Source organism: Furipterus horrens, unplaced genomic scaffold (assembly GCF_987537825.1).
Source record: "Furipterus horrens unplaced genomic scaffold, mFurHor1.1.pri manual_scaffold_1, whole genome shotgun sequence".
Lineage (NCBI taxonomy): Eukaryota > Metazoa > Chordata > Mammalia > Chiroptera > Furipteridae > Furipterus > Furipterus horrens.
The window spans coordinates 119,913,169-119,937,095 of record NW_028327171.1 but is presented as its reverse complement, the minus strand read 5'-3'; the positions used below and the strand labels follow the sequence as shown (position 1 = coordinate 119,937,095).

Here is a 23,927-nt window from a genome sequence, read left to right as displayed (position 1 = left end):
ACAGCCCTTAGCCTCTCTCTCAAAGAGGTTGGATCACACAACAAAGGGACGGCCACCATGCCTCCGAGCAGTTACCTGTGACATCTTACAGGAAGCTGAGAAGGTTACTTTGGGACAACCCACTACAGTATTGGTATCACACTAAGTGCTGACCCTATCGGAATGAAAGGAGGGTATTGGCTGTCAGCAGGGGGAAATAACAGGCCATTCTGCTGGACAACCCAAATGTTATCCTACAGATTACCACTACCTTAAATCCAGCCACCTTACTCCCAGATATGGAGGGAGATTCAGCCCTTCAGCATGACTGCTTGGAAATCATTGACCAAATTTATTCTAGCAGGCCGATCTACCAGACGAGCTGATGGCAGCACCAGACTAGGAGATGTATACAAACAGGAGCAGCTTCATGGATAACGGCCACCAATGGACTGGGTATGCAGTAGTTACCATAGACGAAGTAATAGAAGCCCAAGCCCAGATCTGATCAAGATGGCAGTGTAGGCAAACGTGTCTCATCTCTTCACACGACCACATCAAAATTACAACTGAAGTATAGAACAACCATCAGCCAGAACTGTCAGAAATTGAGTTGAATGAAAGTCTGACAGCTATAGAATTAAAGAAACAACATCCATCCAGACTGGTAGGAGGGGCATACCCACAGAATGGGTTGGTCTCTCACCTGCATGTGGTGGATAAAAATTCAGGAGGGATATCTCAGGAGCAACAAGTCCCAGCCCCACACCAGGCCCCTCAGCCCATGGTTCCAGTGCCAGGAAGATAAGTCCCACAACTTCTGGCTGCAAAAACCAGCATGGATTTAGTCAGTGGAAGAAACTTCTGGAGCCCCACACATGGAGTCGACTACATGGACTCACTCCCTCTGAGGTCCATCACTGGGATGGCAGCTTGAAAGTCACCAGTGGTGTGCAGGGAAAAACTGAAGTGTCAAGCATCAGAGCCAGCAGAGGCCTTTTCTAAACCCTCTTCCCACAGAGCCAACAGGCTGATGCCATACCTGACACTCCATCAATCTGCTAATATTGTTTGACTCACCTTGGAGATCCCCAGACTCTGCCCCACCCAACTTACAGGCCTAACAAAGCTGCTTTTCCGTGTGAATGGCTGGTCTTGGCTCATGCCTCACAATTTCCTAAATCCTATCAAACCAGCAACAGCTGGCCTCAGTGAGCTCCAAATCCAGCACTAGCAGCAGTCAGCTTAGATTCACAGCTTGGCTTCACCTGGAAATCTACAAGCCTAGCACAAGTAGCAGCCATCTTGTTACAGAGTGGGGGGGGGGGGGGTTCCCCAGAATTCCCCAGAGCCTGTGGTTGGAGGATGGGGGAAGGGGACAGCTTTCAAGATGCCTTTGCATATCTATGGCTGGTAGCTAGTGTCTTAGTTAAGCAAATGGCATTGATTCTTCCAAGGCCCCAAGGAGATGGGAGGGGTTTTGACTATGGAATGGTGAGGAAAGAGCATACAGGGCCTGCGTAAGTTTCAGTGAATGGTCAGAACCGGTTACCCTGACCACTAACTCAAAGGCCAGAGTCAGGGATTTAAAAATAAGGCGGTAGCCATTTTGGGAAGATACCCATGCGATTTGCAAAGAGGTCGGAGGGATCCATGCAGTTTGCAAGGAGGTAGGAGAGAGAGATCCATGTGGTTTGCAGAAAGTTAGTTCCACATGGTTTGCGAGAAGGTAGAAAGAGAACACCATGCGGTTTTAGAAGAGATCCATGCGGCTTTGAAAGGGCAGAGAAGAAACCATGCGTAATCCAGTGCAACACAACACACGTTTTCCTGGACTGTTATACAGAGGCTGATGACATTATACCCCAGATCCTGAAGGAAACAGCAGACAGATAAGGGATGGGGAACTTCTGGGCATATTTTTGGCTTCTAGCCTTTTGGGGAGCAAGGGAAGTACTGGGTCCCGTGGGAGAACAGGGATCTGAGCAGGAATGCTCACAGCCTTCCCCAGGTCAGAATATTGTAAATAAAGACCTGTTTTCCTCAACACTAGTTGTTGGGTTTTACAACAAGGCACCACGTGAAAGAATCCGCATTCTCTCTGTAACAATCTCAGGTTGCTTTATAGCTCAGGCAGGGTGCCCTGGGCAAAACATAGGTGGGGGCTAACCTTGGCATGTACCACCGAGGAAAACCCAGGGCCAGTGCACCCACTAGACAGCTACAGACCACACTGGAGCACCACCAGCCGGACCCTGCACAGCTGATCCTCCAGAGGGCGGAGATTGGTGGTCAGTGGTCACAGACAGTCTTTGAAGCTCACTGGCCTGGGTAAATCCCTCCCCTTGATCTGCCAACAGCAACCAAGTCTCAACTACAAGAGGAGAGTATACTCAGCCCACAAGAAGGGAGCATATTGAGTACCCAGCTTGGGTGATAGGGGAAATTGTGTCACTGGGCCCTACAGAACACCTGCTACATTAGGCCATACTACCAAGGCACAGGGTCAAAGAAGATTTACCTAATGCACAAAAACAAACACAGGGAGGCTGCCAAATTGAAGAGGCCAAGAAATATGGCTGAAATGAAAGAGAAGAACAAAATCCCAGAAAAAGAAATAAACAAAACGGAGATAGCCAACCTATCAGATGCAGAGTTCAAAACACTAGTGACAGGATGCTCAGAGAAATGATTGAGTACAGCCACAAAATAAAGAAAAAAGTGAAAGTTATACAAGGTGAAATAAAGAAAAATATACAGTGATGGGGAGGAAGCTGAGATTCAAAATCAACGATTTGGAACAAAAGGAAGAAATAAACATTCACCTGGAACAGAAAGAAGAAACAAGAACTGAAAAAAACAAGAAGAGGATTAGGGACCTTTGGGACAACTTTAAACATATCAACATCCAAATCATAGGGGTGCCAGGAGAAGAGTAAGAACCAGAAATTGAAAACTTACTTGAAAAAATAATGAAAGAAAACTTCCCTAATTTGACAAAGGAAATAGACATGCAAGTCCAGGAAGCACAGAGTCTCAAACAAGTTGGACCTAAAGAGGCCCACACCAAGGCACATCATAATCAAAATGCTGACGGTTAAAGATAAAGAGAGAATCTTAAAAGCAGGCAAGAAAAGCAGAGAGTTACCTACAAAGGAATTCCCATAAGACTATCAGCTGATTTCTCCAAAGAAATTATGCAGGCAAGAAGTAGTCAAGTGATGAAAAGAAAGGACCTAAACCAAGATTACTCTATCCAGCAAAGCTATCATTCAGAATGGAAGGGCAGATAAAGTTCTCCCTAGATAACGTAAAGCTAAAGGAGTTCATCATCACCAAGCCCTTATTACATGAAATGTTAAAGGGACTTATTTTAGAAAAATAAGAAAATCAAAACTATTAACACTAAAATGACAACAAATTAACAACTATCAACAACAGAATCTAAAAAAATAAAAACAAAAACAAAAACAAACTAAGCAAACAACCAGAACAGGAACAGGATCACAGGGATGGGGATCATTTAGAAGGCTATAAGCTGGGAGGATGAAAAGTGAGAAAGGGGAAACTGGTACAGGGATTAAGAAGCATAATTGGTTGGTACAAAATAGACAGGGGGATATTAAGAATAGTATAGGAGAAGGTGTAGCCAAAGAACTTACACGCACAACCCATGGACATGAACTAAGTGGGAAGGGATTGCTGGAGGGAAGAGGGTACTGGGTGGAGGGTGGCAAAGGGGAAAACAACTGGGACAACTCTAACAGCATAATAATAAAATATATTTTAAAAATATGTGTGAATATGTTTTTTTTTTTTTTAATGCAAAACCACCATACAGACAAGAAATTTAGACTAAATTGCAACCTTATTAAACATGAAGGAAATTATCATTCAACACTGCACTCAATTTCAATCCTAAGAACAAGGGCACAACACAGACACCAAAAAAAAGTGTGATAAAGGGGAGTGACTTTGAGGCTTCACATGCGAGATGGAAGAATTCTTCAAGCAGCCCCAACCCAGGGTGGATGTGGACCCAAAGTGCGCCTGCGGCAGGTCAGGGCAATCTGTGATGGGGTGCTTCTTGGAAGCAGAGACTGCGATGAGAGTTCTTATCCAACATTCAACCAAACTTATCCTTCCAGGTAGTTACCAAATGAATCCTGGAATATTCATTCCAATAATAATACCACTGGGCAGCCTACTTTTTTAAATCCCTCTTCTGGAATGGCCTCCAGAGACAGTTTATGAGGCACAAAAGTCTGTAAATAATTAATATTAGATAAATGGGACGAACAAAGTTATAGCCTTGCTACCTGTTGTTGTCCATATACAAAAATTTTACTGTTAAAAAAGAATTTAAGATCATCATACCATCAAACCACTTCATTTTACTCATGAGCATCAGTATGCCAAGAAGGCCAAGAGGCAAGGTCTGAATACAGTGAGAGGCAGTAATTAACTTTTGTTTAAAGAGCTAGACCAAGCAACCTAAATATTCATCAATAGACAAATATATGCATATACACACCCATATAAACACATTTTTATGCACATACAAACACACACACACACACACACACAGGAATACTACTCAGGCATAAAAGAGAATGAAATCTTGCCATCAGCAGCAACATGGATGGACCTACAGGGTATTATGCTAAGTGAAGTAAGTCGGACAGACAAGAACCATCTGATTTCACTTATTTGTGGAATCTAAAAAACAAAATAAATAACAAACAAAACTGAAACAAACTCAGATGCAGAGAACAAACTGATGGTTGCCAGATGGAAGAGGTGTCGGGGAGATGAGTGAAAAAGGTGAAGCGATGAAGAAGTATGGATTGCCAGTTATAAAAACAGTCATGGGAATGTAAAGTATGGCATAGGGAATAAGTAAAAAATATTGTAATAACTATGTAGGGTGTCACATGGGCACTAGACTTACTGAGATGATCACTTTGTAAATTATATAAATGTTTCATCACTATGTTGTACAGCAGAAACTAATATAATATTTATGTCAACTTTAATTGAAAGAAATTTTTGTTTAAATTTTTAAGAGAACATTCAGGCCTCCCTAAAAACAAACAAACAAAAAAAGAGTCTATATCAGTACAATACAGCTTTAAGCAATGACAGAAATGTGTTACATCAGCATTGTCCAATACAGTAGCCACTGGCTATGTGTGGCCACCAAGCAACTGAAATATAGCTAGTGTGAACAGGAAGCAGAACTTTTAACTGAACCTAACCACATGAGGCTCGTGACTCCAATGTTGGACAGCAGAGCTGTAGACCAGTGGTTGCAAACTCATGCAGACAGAAATGAGGCCGGCAGTATTCAGAGAGCAGAGGACCATGAAAACCTGGATACCTTTTAAAGCTCTGGTCGCTTAACACTATGTGGGAATGAAAGAGTGTGTGGCCAGACCTTCAGATTTTAAACACTGACAGTTTACTGAATACACTTTAAAGAACTGAGGAGTCCAAAGGAAATATATTGTAGGTCAAATCCAGCCAAAGACTCTTTAAACTCTGCAACCTCTCATTTTGATGCAGCTCATAAACATGAGATCAGGCACCAAAACATTTACAGTTGTCCAAGGGATTAAACAAAATTCCAAGTTTCTCACATGGTCTTTCAAAATTCTGCCTACTATGCTTACAAGCTGACCACCCAGTCCTCTTTTTCAGCAACTGCAGCCAGCCAGCAGCGCTGATAGCTCTTCCCCCTGAACTGAGTTTCCTAAGGCTCCATACTCCCTTTCTCCAAAGTCCCGGTCCTAATCCTCCAATAGACCTTTCCAGCTAGCCCAATCCAGGAGCTCTTCCAGTCTCGATTCCCCCTGGGCCCAAAGCCTGTACCTCTGACTAGCTTTTTTACCTGCAAACCATCAATCTCTCCAAAGACCAAACTACTCAGAGCAGGGCAACTCCTCATACAGCCTTTTTTCATCCCCACCTACTTCCTTAGAGATAGCAGTGGGGGAAATAAAGTTATCTTACATATTTTCTCATTATCTCATTTAATCCTCATAACAACACCTTGAATCAAATGCCACAGCTATAAATATCCCAACTTTACAGATAAGGAAGTAGACAACTGGACAAGGTCACTCAGCTATTCAGTGGCTCAAAAAACAGTCATTAAACCATTAGTCTTAAAAAAGGGCAAACTGAGGGACTTCCGGCCAAGAGGGAGACCTAGACAGAAACGCTGCATCTCTCCACAACTAAGAAGGAATACAACTTCCTCAAAACTAGATAAAACCAGAAGTTCCAGAAAATCAAGCTGCATGGAAGTCCAACAAACAAATAAATAAAAAAGAAATACTCATTCAGACAGGTAGGAGGGGCGAAGTTGGGGCATAGAGGACATGGTGTAGTGATGGCAGTGGCAGGCTGGTGAAAAACGCAGTCACACATTTTTTAAAAAGTAGAGAGACACCTGGGGAGCATTCCCAGAACCAGACCAGACCACGCAGCTCATGGTCCCAGCACCAGGAAAAATAGTCTCATTGCTTCTGACTGTGCAAACCAGTTGGGTTGGGGCGGAAGAAGAAACTGCCAGTCTCTTAGTAAAGTCTACTTGTTTAAAGGGCCTCCATGGTCCTCGACATTCGCAGACCCACCCACTCTGGGAATGATGGCAAGGACAACAACTAGAGGTGCCAGTCCCATTCAGTAGTGGGAAAGTGCCTGGGAAAGGGGTGAGTGTTGAGCAAGTGGCATTGCTCCCCCTCAGACCCCTCCCCCACACACAGTACCACAACGTGGTGAAACCGATCGCCCCCTACTGATGAATACCTAAGGCTCCACTCCTTAAAATGTAACAGGTGCAACAGTTCTACCTGACACAGGCAAACAAACACAGGAGCCTGTCAAGATGAGGAGACAGGGAGGTATGGCCCAAAACGGGGAACCAATCAAGGTTCCAGTGGGAGAACTAAGTGACGAGGAGATGGCCAACCTAATAGACGTAGAGTTCAAAACACTGATGATAAAGATGCTCACAGGCTTGGCATATACTTAAGTACAGCAAATGCATAAGGGAAGAAGTGAAGGCTATGCTAAATGAAACATACAAAAATCCACACAAAACCAATGGTGAAGGGAAGGAAACCAGGGTTCAAATCAATGATTTGGAACATAAGAAAGAAAAAAAGAGTCGACCAGTACGGAATGAGGAAACAAGAATTGAAAAATATGAGGAGAGGCTTAGGAACCTCTGGGACAACTTTCATCATACCAACACTCAAATCATAGGGGTGCCAGAAAAAGAGGAAGAGCAAGAATGTGAAAGCTTATGTGAAAAAATAATGAAGGAAAACTTCCCAAATTTGGCAAAAGAAACAGACATACAAGTCCAGGAAGCACAGAGAGTCCCAAACAAGCTAGACCCAAGGAGGACCTCACCAAGACTCATCATAATTAAAATGCCAAAGGTTCAAGATAAAGAGAGAATCTTAAAGCAGCAAGAGAAAAGCAGAGAGTTACCTACAAAGGGGTGCCTATGAGACTATCGGCTGACTTCTCAAAAGAAACTTTGCAGGCAAGAAGGGACTGGCAAGAAGTATTCAACGTGATGAAAAGCAAGGAGCTACAACCAAGATTACTCTATCCAGCAAAGCTATCATTTAGAATGGAAGGGCAGATAAAGTGCTTCCCAGACAAGGTAAAGCTAAAGGAGTTCATCATCACCAAACCATTATTATGTGAAATGTCAAAGGGACTTACTTAAGAAAAAGAAGATCAAAATTAAGAACATTAAAATGACAACAAACTCACAACTATCAACAACTGAATCTAAAAAATAAAAACAAAATCCAGCTAAGCAAACCAGAACGGGAACAGAATCATAGGTATGGGGATCATTTGGAGGGTTATCAGCTGGGAGAAAGAATGGGGAGAAATGGGGAAATGGTTCAGCGATTAAGCAGCATAATCGGTTGGTACAAAATAGACAGGGGGAAGTTAAGAATAATATAGTAAAGGGTGAAGCCAAAGAACTTATATGCACAATCCATGGACTTGAACTAAGGAGGGTGGGATTGCTGGAGGGAAGGGGGTACTGGGCAGAGGGGAGCAAAGAGAAAAGAAATTGGGACTACTGTAACAACATAATCAATAAAATATACTTAAAAAAGTATTTTTTAATCCAACTAAGCAAACCAGAATAGGAACAGAATCATAGTTATGGGGATCATTTGGAAGGCTATCAGCTAGGAGTGGGGAGGGGAAGAAATGGGGAAATGGTGCAGTGATTAAGAAGCATAATTGGTTGGTACAAAATAGACAGAGGGAAGTTAAGAATAGTATAGGAAAGGGTGAAGCCAAAGAACTTATATGCACAACCCATGGACATGAACTAACGGGGGTGGGATTGTTGGAGTGAAGTGGGGTACTGGGAAGAGGGAAGCAAAGGGAAAAAAATAGGGACTACTGTAACAACAGAATCAATAAAATATACTAAAAAAATGGCAACAAACATTTAAGTTATAATGACAATCGCAAAGTCAAGAATTACTCTCATGTGTGCGCTTATCCTACAAACAACATGCCCATTGGCTGTACTTCTGGCAAAAAGTGGATATTATTTGGAATAGCCAAAAAGTAGCAGTCATCCAAAATCCATCAACTGTTGAACAGATAAAATGTCTATCCATACAATTAAATACCATTCAATAAAGACTAACAAACTACTCATACATGCTATAAGATAGATAAACCTTGAAAACATGATGCGAAGTAAAAGAAATCAAACACAAAAGACTGCATATTGTATGCAACCGCTGGGGGTGGGAATGGGAATTAACAGCAAATTGGATTCTTTTTAGTGATGGAGAAATGTTCTAAAATTGGATTGTGGTGATGGTTGTACAACTCTAAATTTACTAAAAATAATTAAATTGTACAGTTAACAAGTACATTTTATGGTATGCAAATTATACTTCAATAATGCTGTATAAAAATCAGTTTCTAAGCTTACAAGAACTCTGATCTTTCTGGTAATTGAATCATAGAAGAATTAATTATACCTGCCAAAGGCAGATATTTGTTATTTGTTTATCTACCCAGAAATATTCCTGTTGTAGAAGGAAGCAAAGCCATGGATTAGGAGGTGTGAGTTCTGAATGGAGAGCAATACAGCCAAGAGCTCACAGTGAACACAAATCATAGCTTCCTGAATGTGGTATCCTCTTACTTACATGCTCCCTGCCTGAAACATTTTACTTCCCCTCTTGTTCTTCTTTCAAGGCTCACTTTAAGCATCATCAATTCCATGCCCTCCCACCTACAACCACTAGCCCAAAAGAGAAAGCTGCTTCCAGCTCACCCACTACACACTGTCCTTCTAGCAGCCAAAACTTCGGCTGTGACCCCTAGTTTTTTAAACCATTTCTTTCTCTAGTGTCTTGAGTTTAGACTGTAAGCTTCCTTAAGGTGGATTCGTATCTTACTCACCTCTTTATCATCAGCATCAACCATAACTTTATGCTAGCGAATTTGGGAAAGGTGGGTGAAGGGTGGCTGGAGAAGGCAAGTGGATAATGATGAAAATAACATGAACTCTATTTTAAGAATCCCAAATACAATGACTGCCATCAAAGACATTTCCTCTCTTTACTCCTGTGTATTCTCACCATACAACCAGAATGTCCTTTTAAAAGTTAAGTCACATCATGCCACTCCACTCAGAACCCTCCAATGCCTCCCATGTTGTGTAAGAGGTGGTCTTTACGAAGGCCTACAAACCCTCACAACCTCACCTCGCATTCCCTCTCTAAATTCGGTATTGCCACTCTCCCTTCAGTGGCCTCCCGCCTGTTCCTCAAACATTCAGACATGCTCCCCTCTTTACACCTGACACTCTCTCTGCCTGGAATGCTCTTCTCCAAAACACTTATCCACCTCGCTTGTCCCAGCACCTCATTCACATCTTTCTTTAAGTGTCATCTTCTCAGCCAGGCCCACTCCATCCACCCTGCTGAATACCATGGGCAGGTACATACACATATTCCCTCCAACGAATCTGCTTTGTTTTTCTCCAGATCACTAATGACTTTCCAACATTCTACTGATTTAAAATTCACTCATTTAACCTGCTTATGGGTTATTTCACCCAAGCAGAATGTAAGCATCTAATTACCCACTGCTAGAGTCCAGAACCTTACTTATCGAATAAATAAATGAATGCCATTGATGTGTCTTACTGCTCACTTGGAAGGAAGAATGTCTTTCCCCTGAATTCAAAATTAGGTTGAAAAAGGAAAGAATAACTTCTTATATAACTCACCCCTTCTATATATCTTTATGCTAAAAAATGAGGACAAAACATAAACAGCAGAAACAATTACAATTAAAACATGACAAAAGTGGTAGTACCATCTGAGAAGCCCTGCACTAGGTCATGAAACCTAGATTCTAGTTCTGCTAAAAAACTATAGGCGTTGTCACGTCTCTCTGGGCCCCCATCTACAAAACTAAAACTAGCTGCTATCTAAAGCCCTGTAATCCCTGTGGTCTGAATTCTGTTCTTCACTCACCCATTCTGCAGGGGTACTCACTGTGAATGCTGTTTATCCCAGCTGCTGGACTTGGCCCCAGATTTCTACCCTTGCCTTTCTCAAGAGAATGTCATGGAAGCTGCTCCTGCCTGGCTGGCAGTTAAATTCTGTTCGTGCCTGTCTCTCACTCAGTTGATAACTGAAAACAGTTACTTCTAAACTGTTTTGATTGCACATCTCTATTAGAATACCTAATGATGGGGGACTCAAATGTTGGAAAATTTAGTTTCAAGTAATAGCTAATGAGCTTAGTAATCAATGTATATAAAAAGCTATTGTTTCAGGAACTGGAGGTATGACCCACCTTGACTCCAGGAAACAATAGCAGTTCCTACCTTTGTGCCTCAGGAGGACTGCAAGCAATCAAGTCGGTATCTGAGCCATTGTACTCCAGGGTGACCACCACGAAGGGCACAGGGACCACTGCCCAGGACACAGATGAAGGGACACCGCAGCTTTTATCCAATTAACCTTTTCCCTGAATCCCAATCCCCTTATCTACTATTCTCCTTATAAAAGGGCCCATTTTATACTGAAATGTAAGGCAGTCTATTAGGGTACAAACTCACTGTCTTCTCAGATCACCAACCATCTGAATAAAGCGCCCATAAAGATTCAGTCCCTGTCTCTGCTTATCGGGTCTGGTAGATGACAGGCAGCACAAGCACCAGCTTTTCCAGTTTCATATTTTGGCAACTCCGCCAGGACTGACTTTGGGACTCTCCGATATGTCTGGGTATCTGGCAGGGAGTCCCACTGGCTGCCTGGACCAGGGGCCCCAGGGTGCGGATTTGGAGAATCCCTAGCAGCTGCCAAGTGATTTCACTTGGGGACTCTCCTCCTTCGATTCTCGGCACCTCCCGTCGTCTTCATCTTTGATTGATTTTGATTAAATCACTGTACTTTCTGGTTCAGATTACAATCCAGGGTCATGACTAAAATTGTTAAGTAAAAAGGCGTCTTCTGGTTTTAGGTGCCGTAAGGTACCGTCTGGTTTATAGAGCTCTGTCTGTTTGGAAGGCGTCTTCTGGTGCCATAAGGTACCGATTGGTTATAGAGCTCTGTCTGTTTAAATGGGGAGGGAGCCTCTGTTCCAAGAAGTAGCCCTTTGGGGCAAACTTTGGCTGATTGGTCGACTTATACTTATAAACCTATGACTAAAAAGAAAATGTGTTTTTTCATTGTAACACTGTTTGGCTTAAATATAATCTAAACTCAGGAGAGGGCTGGCTGCTGAATGGGTTTTTAAACTACTATACTATACTGCAATTAGAGTTGTTCTGTAAAAGATCAGGGAAGTTGGATGAAATGCTTTACATAGAAGCTTTTATGAGTTTACATAATAAAGATGCAGCATTAAAGGGAAGTTAATAGTACAGAGAAAAGGGAATTTGCCTGTGACAGATAGCAGAAACTCAGAGAGGGAAGGATGAAGAATGTTACAGAGTGTAGGTCTCCAAAAATCCCCAGCCTTCGGGTTGTGGGGAAAAGGGAACAGCTTTTAAGACGCCTTTGCATGACTATGGCTAGTAGCTAGTGTCTTTGTTACGCAAATGGCTTTGCTTCTTCCAAGGCCCCAAGGAGACAGGAGGGGTTTTGACCATGGAAATGGTCTGGAAAGAGCACACGGGCCTGTGTAAGGTTCTGTGAATGGTCAGAACCGGTTACCACACCCACTGTGTCAGAGGACGCAGTCAGGGATTTAAAAATAGGCGGCAACCATTTTAGAGAAGAGAGGAGATCCACACAGTTTGCAAGGAGGGCAGAGGAGAACTCCATGTGGCTTGGAAAAGAGAGAACTCCATGCTGCTTTGAAAGGGAGAATACCATGTGGCTTTGAAAGGGCAAAGCACATGTTTTCCTGGACTGTTACACGGAGGCTGATAACATCGTATCCCAGATCCTGAAGGAGAGAGCTGACAGATGAGGGATGGGGAACTTCTGGGCATGTTTTTGGCTTCTAGTCTTTTGGGGACAAGGGAAGTGCTGGGTCCCGTGGGAGAACAGGGCTCTGAGCTGAAGTGCTCACTGCCCTCCACAGTTTGGAATATTGTAAATAAAGACCTGTTTTCCTCAATACTAGTTGTTGGGTTTCACACCAAGGCGCCACGTGAAAGAACTCCCTTTCGCTCTGTAACAGTTTTGGCGACCCCAGATGGGACTCATGGAACCTGTAGCCAGGTTCGCTCTGTAACAGGAAGACCTAGATATTATAGCCACAACAAGCATGGTCAGGGTTCCCATGGCCCCTACAGTTCTGGGGGACCTTCCTCCTTACTCGGTTGAGGAAAGTGGGGAAAGTGAGCCTGAACTGGTCTTGCCATCTCGAACCCATCAGTGAACCAAATTCAGTGGAGGACAGGGCAGGGCAATACCCTTTGAGAAGACTTCCAGTGGGAGTAGGGCCAGAGGGCCAGCCTGCTGGATATTATTGGGCACATACTCCATTTTCTACACCAGATCTGTTAAACTGGAAAAGCTCAAGCCCTTCTTATAGGGATGATCCAGCTAAAATGACTGATTTGTTTGCATCGATTTTCACCACCCACCATCCCAATTGGGCAGACATACAAGCCTTACTAAATATTTTGCTTATGGGGGATAAGCAGAGGCTGGTGTTGGATAAAGCAAATGAAAAGGCTCGGAGATTGCACCAAGACAATCCAGATGGGGGTCTCGACCCTACTAAGACAATACCTTTAACTAAGCCCAACTGGGACCCGAATGGGAATGGTCTTCCTTTCTTAGAGCATTATAAAAGACGCATCCTGGAAGGAATGAGGAAAGGAGTCCCTAAGCAGAAAAGTCTGAATATGGTGTAGGCAGTACAACAAAAACCCGCAGAGGACCCCTCTGAGTTTCTCGAAAGGATCTACCAGGCCTATAGAAAATATACTGATTTGGGTCCACAAGTCCCTGAAAATATTAGAATGGTGAATATGACCTTTATCACTCAAAGTACCCCTGACATCAGAAAGAAGCTCCAGAAGTTAAGAGGGGGGAAGAGGCATGAATCCTTCACAATTAGTAGACATTGCCTTCAAAGTTTATAATAACAGAGAACAAAAGAAGGCCCAAGTGGCCACCATTTTCTTGGAACAGGCTTCAGGGAAATTCCATCGGCAGGCAAGAGGTGCCCAACCCTCATCTAAAATGCTTGCCACTGACCAATGTGCCTACTGCAAAGAAAAAGGGCACTGGAAAAGTGAGTGTCCCAAGCAAGGGAAGAAGGGGCCAGAGCTTGAGAACTCTAGAGTTATGCTGGGAAAAGAAAATTATTCTGATGATGATTGACGGTGCCCAGAGGTTCTCTCATTACAATGATCTATTAAAGTTACCCCCCAAGAACCTCAGGTAAGACTAACAGTGGGGGGACAAACCATAGACTTTTTGATTGATACGGGAGCAACGTATTCAGTGGTCAATAGACCTCTAACTGAGTCCTCCTGACAGGCTGTAACTGTAACTGGAATTTCTGGAAGCCCTGAAAACCAATTTTTCTTGAAACCATTGGAATGTGTCATGGGAAATACAATTTTAACTCATAATTCCTTATATATTCCTGAGTGTTCGATACCTCTTCTGGGAAGGGACTTGCTATCAAAACTCCAAGCCCAGATCACCTTTTTTCCAAAGGAACAACAGCTTCACCTACAGGTCCCTCCAGAGCATTCATGGCAATTCCTCATGAAATCATGTGGGGAGTAGGAAGAAGCGCATCCTTGGCCGGAAGAAATCGAGAACCAGGTAAATCCCATTGTGTGGGATACTGGAAGGCCAGGAAGAGCTAAGCAAGCCTCCACTGTTAAAGTTTACCTCAAACCAGGGGCGGGGACTCCCAATTAAGAGGCACTATCCCTTGCAGAAGGAGATCCTAGAAGGAATATGCCCAGTAATTCAGAAATTTCAGGAATATGAACGTTATTTGGCCCTGACGCTCTCCATACAATACCCCCATATTGTCCATTAAGAAACCTCACTCAAATGAGTATCGCTTTGTGCAAGACAAGGGCCATAAAAGACATTGTACAGGACATTCACCCCACTGTCCCAAACCCTTATACTTTGGTGAACAGAATACCCGGGGACAGCCTCTGGTATTCAGTATTGGACTTAAAAGATGCCTTCTTTTGCATTCCGGCTGATCAAGACTCGCAACCATTGTTTGCTTTTGAATGGCAGGACCCAGAATCTCAGCTCAAGACTCAGTACTGCTGGACAGTCTTACCACAAGGTTTTAAGAACTCCCCCACTATTTGGGGGGAGATCCTGAGCTAGAACTTAAAAGATATAAAACTAGAAGGAGGAACTCTGTTACAATATGTAGACGACCTCATTTCAGCAATGTTTAACTAACACCATAGCCACCTTGAACCATTTGGCATCTTGTGGCTATAAAGTATCAGCACAGAAGGCCCAGATCTGTCAACAAGCAGTAACATTTCTTGGGTTTCTGCTTGAAGCTGACAAAAGAAGTCTTATTGGAAACAGAAAAGAAACATAACCCAAATGAGAGCTCCCAATACCAGGAAACAGTTAAGAGGATTCCTGGGAATCGCAGGCTACTGCCACATTTGGAATTCAAATTTTGGGCTCATTGCTAAACCACTGTATGAAGTTCTGAAAGGACCAGAATACAGCCCTTTAGAATTGACAAAGGAGTGCCCTCAGGCTTTTGAGTCCCTGAAGATGTGCCTGGCTTCTGCGCCAGCCTTGGGGCTTCCAAACTTACTAAAGCCCTTCCAATTATATGTTCATGAAAGGCAGGGAAGTGCCCTAGGAGTCCTCACCCAAATGCTTAGTGACATTCCACAATCCATTGCGTACTAGTCAAAGAAACTAGATCACACTGTCCAGGGATGGCCAGCCTGCTTGAGAGCTGTGGCAGCCACCTGCGAGCTCTTACAGGAAGCTGATAAGTTTTCCTGGGGACAGCCTATCACCATTTATGCATCCCACCAAGTGATGAGCCTTCTGGAGCAAAAAGGAAACGTGTGGCTAACTGCTGGAAGAATGGGCGGATACCAAGCAATTCTTCTTGACAACCCCAATGTCTCCCTTAAAACTGTAAGTAAATTAAATCCTGCCTCCCTTCTCCCAGAACCTGACTCGGCTGCACTAATACATGCTTGTGCTGAGATAATTGATAAAATCTATTCTAGCAGAACTGATTTACAGGACCATCCTTTGGAAGAGGCAGATTGGACTTTATATACAAATGGAAGCAGTTTTATAGACAAAGGAAAGAGAAAGGCCGGTTATGCAGTGGTGACTCTTGAAGGAGTAGCGGAGGCCAAGGCCTTGTCGCTGGGAACCTCCGCCCAGAAAGCTGAACTGATTGCATTGACGAGGGCACTTGAATTGTCACATGAGAGAAGACGGAATGTGTATACCAATTCAAGGTACGCCTTCCTAATTCTGCATGCTCATGGTTCAATCTGGAAGGAAAGAGGACTATTAACCTCCAAAAATAGTAGATTAAGCATGCTGCAGAGATTTTAGAATTGCTAAAAGCTGTTCAGGTACCTTTACAGGTGGCAGTTATGCACTGCCCTGGGCATCAGAAAGAGGCCTCGGAAGTGGCTAGAGGAAACAATTTGGCTGATCAAGCAGCAAAAGAAGCTGCTAAAGGAACATCTATAATGCCTTTGGTACCTGTTTTAAACTTGTCACAATTTTACCCTGAATAGTCGACCACAGACTTAGAGAAAGCAAAGAGTTAGGGTTTTGGATGGAGAAGGTGCTGACAGCAGATGGAGAAAGAATAAGAAAGGAGTTATACCGTTTCCTGAACATTTAGTAGAGCCAGTCATGAAGCATTTGCATGAGGCCACCCACTATATGGAAGAGACTCATTAACCACCTATTATCAAGCCATGGCTCACAGAACCTGGAATTTCTAAAGCCATACGAAAAATAACTGCTAGGTGTGTTGTGTGCCAGAACAACAACCCCAAGACAGATCCCCATCAAAACAAAAGAAGGGAAACAATATCAAGGGCAATGTCCACTTGAAGACTGGCAAGTAGACTTTACCCAGATGCCAGAGATCCAAGGGTAGAAATATTTGTTAGTCTTTGTTTACACCTTTTCAGGATGGGTAGAAGCCTATCCTGCTAGAACTGAGAAATCCTAGGAGGTAGTGAAAGCCTTACTGAAGGCAATAATCCCTTGCTTTGGTCTTCCTGGCAACATACAGAGCGATAATGGACCTGCTTTTGTTTCAGAAATTACATGGAAGGTTGGTACATTTTTAGGAATCAAGTGGAGACTTCACACGGCATGGAGACCTCAGGCTTCTGGCAAGGCAGAAAAGATGAATCATACCTTGAAGAAACATATAGCAAAGCTGTGCCAAGAAGCTCATCTCCATTGGGATTAAGCTTTACCTATTGCCCTGCTCAGGATTAGGGTGGTTCCTCGAAATGGGATTCAGCTGAGTCCTTATGAAATTGTGTACGGGCAACCATTTCAGGCTATGATTGGGGTGGGAGATATGTATACAGATCAAGAAGTGAAGGTAAAGAAATATTTACAACAGTTAAGTCAGACCTTGGCTGTAATTAATGACCTTGCTTGTATTAGGGACCTCTCCCCTACAGGTTCACCACATTGCTTTGAGCCTGGAGATAAGGTGCTACTCAAGACCTGGAAGACAGGATCTCCACAGACCCAACTAGAAGAAAAGTGGACGGGACCCTGGGACGTACTCCTCACAACCCCAACCACAGTGAAATTGGCAGGAATAAAACCTTGGATTCATCACACCAGAGTAGAGAAAGCACCAGAGGAACGATGGACCACCGAACCACAAGATGACCTGAAAGTTATCTTTCGAAAACAATAATTTATGTTGTTTTCATTACTTTTTGTTTAACCTCATGTTATGGGCAACTTATCCCTTTCAAACGAGATGAAAATGTTTGGGTATATTTAGCAAAAAATGTGCTAAATATTTGACTTCTGTCTTGCAGGAGGAACTTACGTTGAACAAGCTTTCACATCATGTCTTGTGAGTGTTTGTGCTCCCTTGGAAAGCTTTCAAAATTATACTATGTTTGACCATATCGATAAGAAAGTGACATACTCTGATATTTATAATTGGGGGCCAGGGGTAACCCTAAAGGACAGGGAAATGTTTTCCTTAAAGGTCGCTAATGTAGCCCCAGCTAAAGAGTGTGCAACTTTTGTCAACTGTACTAAAAACTGTTCTGTGCTTTCAGCAGATGTGAAGATGGATTGCGCCACCACCACTAATGTATCTTATGTTTTTGCTCATGTTAAGTTGCATGTAGGATGGTTTCTAGTATGTGGAAGGACTGCTTATTCCTATGTTCCAGCCAACAGTTCTGGGGGACCTCGCTCTCTGGGAAGACTGACAATGTTCATGCCTCAGAAGTCCCACCCGACCCCACCTGGCTTCGACAGGAACTCTCCCTTGCGCCTGATTGTAACAGTGATTTAGACCTTTTTAGCCCCTCAGAATATATACATCCTTGACTAGATTTGTGATGCCAGCCATGGTAACCTATTTGAATGTAGAAGTAAGTAGACTGGCCTGTGCTATGGCAAAAGCTCTGAATGCCACTTCACAAGTCATCAGTGCCATTAGTCAAGAACTAGGACAGGTGAGAGAAGCAGTATTAGAGAATCGTGCTGCTACAGACTACCTCCTTTTAAGACAGAATAATGGATGGGAAGAATTTAAAGGACTCTGCTGTTTTAACCTGACTGATAATTCACAGCTCACAGAGCATAAAATAAAGCAAGTAAATGAAGTAGTATCCAGCATAAAACAGAAAGGGATTGTTTGGTATTGATTTGTCCAAACTAACCTCCTGGTAGCCTCTTATCAGTGGTCTTAGAGAGGCATTTGTTGTTCTTATTTTTTTCATATTTTTTAGTATTGTAGCTTGTTGCTTCTTACAATGTGCCTTTTTATGTAGATCTGCTATTAAGTGTATCCCTAAGCCTCCTACCAGAAAGTCCAATGCTAAAATACGTGCCCAACAGCAGAAGGAGCATTTCCATATGAAGCTGATCTCATAAAAATAAGACAGTTTAAACTAACAGTGGGGGAATGATGGGAGACTCAAATGTTGGAAAATTTTAGTTTCAAATAACAGCTAATGAGCTTAGTGATCAATATATGTACAAAGCTATTGTTTCAGGAACTGGAGGTATGACCCACCTTGATTTCAGGAAATCATAAGCAGTTCCTACCTTTGTGCCTCAGGAGGACTGCAAGCAATCAAGGTGGTGTCTGAGCCATTGCACTCCAGGGTGACCACGGCCCAGGACACAGATGAAGGGACACTGCAGCTTTTATCCAATTAATGTTTTCCCTGAATTCCAGCCCCCTTACCTGCTCTCCTCCTTATAAAAGGGCCCATTTTATACTGGAATTTAAGACAGTTATTAGGGTACAAACCCGCTGTCTTCTCAGATCGCCGAACATCTGAATAAAGCGCCCATAAAGATTCAGTCCCTGTCTGCTTATTGGGTCTGGTAGATGACAGGCCGCACGAGCAATGGCTTTTCCAGTTTCACTAACACGTATATTTATTCATAATCATACAATCTACTGTTATGCAGATATACTATAAAGTTATAATACATGCAAAAACTTTTAAAGAATAAATTGCACACCAATTTAAGGTGTGCTATAATATGTTCTTACTGTAGCCCAATGGCCTGTCCCACCCCCACCATGAAGCCCACTACCTAAAAGGCAAAACAGCATCCCCTGTGAAGCACTTCGCCTCAACCTAATTGGAAATGAGAAATAGCAGAACAGAAGGATATCCTCCAGGGCCCTGGCCAGGCAGTAGCTCAGTTGGTTGGAACGTCACCCCAATATGCCAAGGTTGTGCGTTCGATCCATGATCAGGGCACACACAAGAATCAACCAACAAATCGATGTTTCTCTCTCTGTCCCACCACCCCCACCCTTCCTCTCTCTCTCTAAAAATAAAAAATAAAATTAAAATAAAAAAAGAAAGAGGTCCTCCAGGTTTCCACCTCCTAGGAAGCATTTCATTGTCAATCAGGGAAAGGGAAAATGTGACAGTTAAAAAGCTATCTTTCTAGTCTGACTCTAATTTATGAAGAATTTCAGAAGTAGCCAAATTCTATCACGCTCTGCTCAGAATGTTTTTTTTAGAAATGATCTTATGAAACTTTCAAAATGGCCTGTGTACTTTAAGGATATGTTATGAAAAATCAATCCACTTGACTGTACCAATCAACAAAACTACTGCTGAGTCCCCAATGGCCATCTTTTGTCTGAACTCAGGAGAAAGCTTTCAGGTCACTGTGAGGGAGGTGGACAAGGTGTGGGCCACACCTCATGAGAAGTGCAAACCACACAGCTCAAGACAAGCCCAAAAGAATGTTCAGTCTTCAGAAACCCAGTATTTGAGGGTGGGGTCAGAGTACCAGAAAGAAAATAGACTTTGGAGTCAGATAAAACTGAGGTTCATATTATGCTAAGTGAAATAAGTCAAACAGAGAAAGACAAATACCATATCATTTCACTTATATGTGGAATCTAATAAACAAAACAGAAATGAACTCATAAATACAGAGATCAGAGTGACAGTTGCCAGATGAAAGGGGAGTTAAGAGGATGCGTGATAAATTTGGATTAAGAAATCCAAATTTTTCGATTCCCAGTCTAGGCACAACTGAGAGGCAACCACACAGTGATGTTTCTCTCCCTCTCTTTCTCCTTTCCCCTCTCTCTAAAAATAAAATAAACAAAGAAACAAATAAATTATTTTTTAAAAAAAGAAATCCAAATTTGCAGTTACAAAATAGTCACTGGAATGTAAAATACAGCACAGGAAATACAGCCAAAAATATTGTGATAAATATCTTTGGTGCCAGGTGGGTACTAGACTTATTGAGGGAATCACTGCGTAAGTTATATAAATGTCTAATCACTATGCTGTACACCTCTAACTAATATAACATTGAATGCCAACTGTAATTGAAAAAAGTTTTTAATTAAAAAAAAAAAGAAAAAAGAAACTTGGGTTCTGCCCTGGCTGGGAGGCTAAGTTGGTTGGAGCGTTATCCTATACACCAAAAGGTTGCAGGTTTGATTCCTGGTCAGAGTATATATCTAGGTTGTGCATTCCATCCCTGGGGGAGGGGGCCTATGGGAGGCAACTGATCAATGTTTCTCACACTGATGTTTCTCTTTCCCTCTTTCTCTAACCCCCTAAAATCAATAAACATCGCTGAGGGAGGGGGAAAAAAAGCTTGGATTCAAAACGTGGCATCACAGAACCTCAAAAAAGCTTAACTATTCTTTAAAAACTGCCGCCACTCACCTGGTTGGAACTCCCTAGCTCCCTCAAGACTTGCTCACTCCCCTGGGGGTGCATGGTCCTGCCCAGAAAAGCTAAAACGGAAGTGGAAACAAGTGTGGGGCCTGTAGGAGGACTGTGTACCATACAGAAGAGGTGCAGTGTGATGGAAGAAGCTTCCACCACTGCTGCTTTCTGTGCATGGTTTGCAGGAAAAATTTAGATAGCACAACTGTGGCAATTCATGATGAAGAGATCTACTGCAAATCCTGCTACAGAATGAGGTATGGGCCAAAAGGCTAGAGTTATGACCATGGATGAGTAGGTCAGTTCGTTAGAGTATCACCCCAAAATGCCAAGGTTGCGGGTTCTATCTTTGGCACATACAGGAATGAACCAATGAATGCATCAATAGGTGGAACAACAAATCAATGTCTCTCCCTCTCATTCTCTCTCTCTCTCTCTCTCTCAAAATTAATCAATAAAAAATTTTTATAATTTAAGGCTACGGTTACAGCCAGGGAGCCAGCATACTCAACATGGACCAGGGTGAGTGGCTGGACATCAAGCCAGAGAGTGTTCCGCCTTACAAGCCTACAACGAATCCAAACACTTCTAAATTTACTGAGAAATACAAAGGTGCTGTGAAGTGTTCCAGATGTGGGGATTCCTAGCATACTGCTGAGAAGATCATTGGAGTGAGAAAACCCTGGCAAAAAAAAACTGCTTCTGACGTGCCAAATGTGGGAAGAGTCTTGAATCATCAACTCTAACTGAGAAGGAAGGTGAAATCTATTGTAAAGGAATCTATGCAAAGAACTTGGGGCCCAATGGAATTCATTACGGCCAAGAAGCAGAAGCCCTTCTTCCTGATGGTATAAACCCAGAACTGAGATCATACACTGAGAATCTCTACATAATCTGGGCACAGATACTCTAACACCAAACTACTGTGAACTTCTACCAGCATTTATGAACTATACATATTGCCCTGTGCTAGGACAGGCTGGCTGACTAGAAGGAAGTGAGCACTGTATCCTTTTGCTTTTATTCATCAGCAATTTCAAGAATAACTTTTTTTACATTTTAATTAAAACTTCAGACTGAAAAAAAAGAAAAAGTTAACATCTCAATGTCCATGCCCTATTGTCTATATAATGGAATACCTAATATCTATCCACTTCTGCAGGTGACTGGGAGAATATTGAAGCAGTCCGTTTAAACTACCTGGCACTGTATGATCCTGTCCTCCCCTTCATTTCTAGGTAAAAATCAAGTTCAGGAGTATCTGCAAACATTAGGCTAAGTTAAATAAGCCAGACACAAAAACTACACATAATATATGATTACACTTACATGAGGTGCCTAGAATAGGTAAAGTCTTGGAGATAGAAAGTAGAATCCTGGTTACCATGGAAAGGACAGCAGAGCAGGAGTTGTGAGAACAATGTAAGAGTATGCTAGAATGCAGTGGCCAAAGCCTGATCACTCAAGGACTACCCAGTATGATGTGGCAGGCAGACATGCTCGGAACTAAATTCAGTGTTTTAACCCAGTTTTGATAGAAAGCTATTTTGCTTAGAACTGAAGGTAGGTGTCAGGTACTGGGGTATGCAGAATGCCATCTGCAATCAATCCCAAGAAATCGTATTACAAATGAAATATTGTAATTGTCCATTAAAAAATTTAAGTGCTAAAAAATAAATAAATAAATAAAATTTAAGTGCTTTCCTTATCATAAGCACCCAAAATATTTGTAAAATAAATGGATTACACCGCCCTGGATTTTTCTGGGTAATGTATAATATAGTGTAGGAATAATATAGTGTAGGAATAATATAGTGTAGGAAGGAGCATTGAGGAGAGAAAGAATCGCAGGGAAGAAAAATGAGGTAACAAAGAATGAGAAAACAACACCAGAATAAAAGTGCCCAATGTAAGGAAGAAAAGGAAAGAAAAATCTTAACTCTCATTTCTGCTTTTTTATTATGATTTTGATTATTATCTATTAGCCAACTAAAGAATTGTAGGAAACATCTTCCAACAAATGAAAAGTCTCCTATTAGAAACCAACAGTAAGCCATACTAAAAACTCTTGGAGCATTCCATCATTCGGGAGTAGGATGGGGATACAGGATATTCCAATTACCATTCTGACAAGCCTTAGCCACAGAATAAAAACAGAAAAAATAAAAAGATGATAGAACTAAACAGTAAATCATAATTATTTGCAAGTAATAATTGCAAATTACTAAGAAAATCCAAGAAAATCACCTGAAAATTAAAACTGACAAGAGAATAAGCAGTTAAATCTTATACAAATACAGAAAATTCTATACCTTTTTTCTCAATCAGAACCAAGAAGAAGGTTTAATGGAAAAAAATCACATTCTCAAATCCAGCAAAAAAAGAAAGAAAAAAAAAGTAATTAGGACTAAACATAAAGACTAGCATGAAGAAGACTATAATAATTTTACTAATGAGCATAAAGAAGGAACAAATAAATGAAATGTCACATTCCTAAAGCGGGAAGATAGGAATAAAAGCAAGTGAAAAAGAAACAAACTGGGCAAAAAACATTTTTTAAATGTAAAGAATTATGTACATAGTATTTTAAAACATATATATTATGTAATTAAGAAAAAATAAATTTTGTTAAATGGGCAAAATATATCTATTAGACAACTTATTCAGTAACACACCAATAAAAAGTAAAAGTTGTTCAATCTCATTTATATCCAAAGAATTGCAAAGCAAAATAATGACACACCATTTATAACCTATCAGACTGAGATAACTTTTAAAAGATTCATAATATCCTATGTTTTTGAAGAGATCCAGGAAACAGACACTACCATAAGCTCCTTGCAAGCTTGATAACTGTAAATGATAACAGCATTCTGGCACACAATTTGCTATCTACCAAAATTTTAATATGTATAAACTTTGATCTAGCAAATTCATCTCCAGTAATCTACTTCAGAAACGTTAACACAAATATGCAAAATAGTAGAGTGTACATACAATAGTTACTACAGCATTATTTTGTAAAAGGAAACCA

The 23,927-nt window shown here is 41.8% G+C and overlaps 1 protein-coding gene and 2 pseudogenes across 19 annotated transcripts in view; 2 read left to right on the top strand and 1 right to left on the bottom strand.

Annotated features, from left to right (window-relative positions):
• LOC150021836 (uncharacterized) overlaps positions 1-18,890 on the top strand; it is a 28,378-nt pseudogene extending 9,488 nt beyond the window's left edge.
• The window catches only part of CLASP1 (cytoplasmic linker associated protein 1), a 336,932-nt gene that overhangs the window by 211,673 nt on the left and 101,332 nt on the right, over positions 1-23,927 (bottom strand). The window lies entirely within an intron of this gene.
• Positions 19,824-23,927, top strand: part of LOC150021835 (cysteine and glycine-rich protein 2-like) — a 36,843-nt pseudogene continuing 32,739 nt past the window's right edge.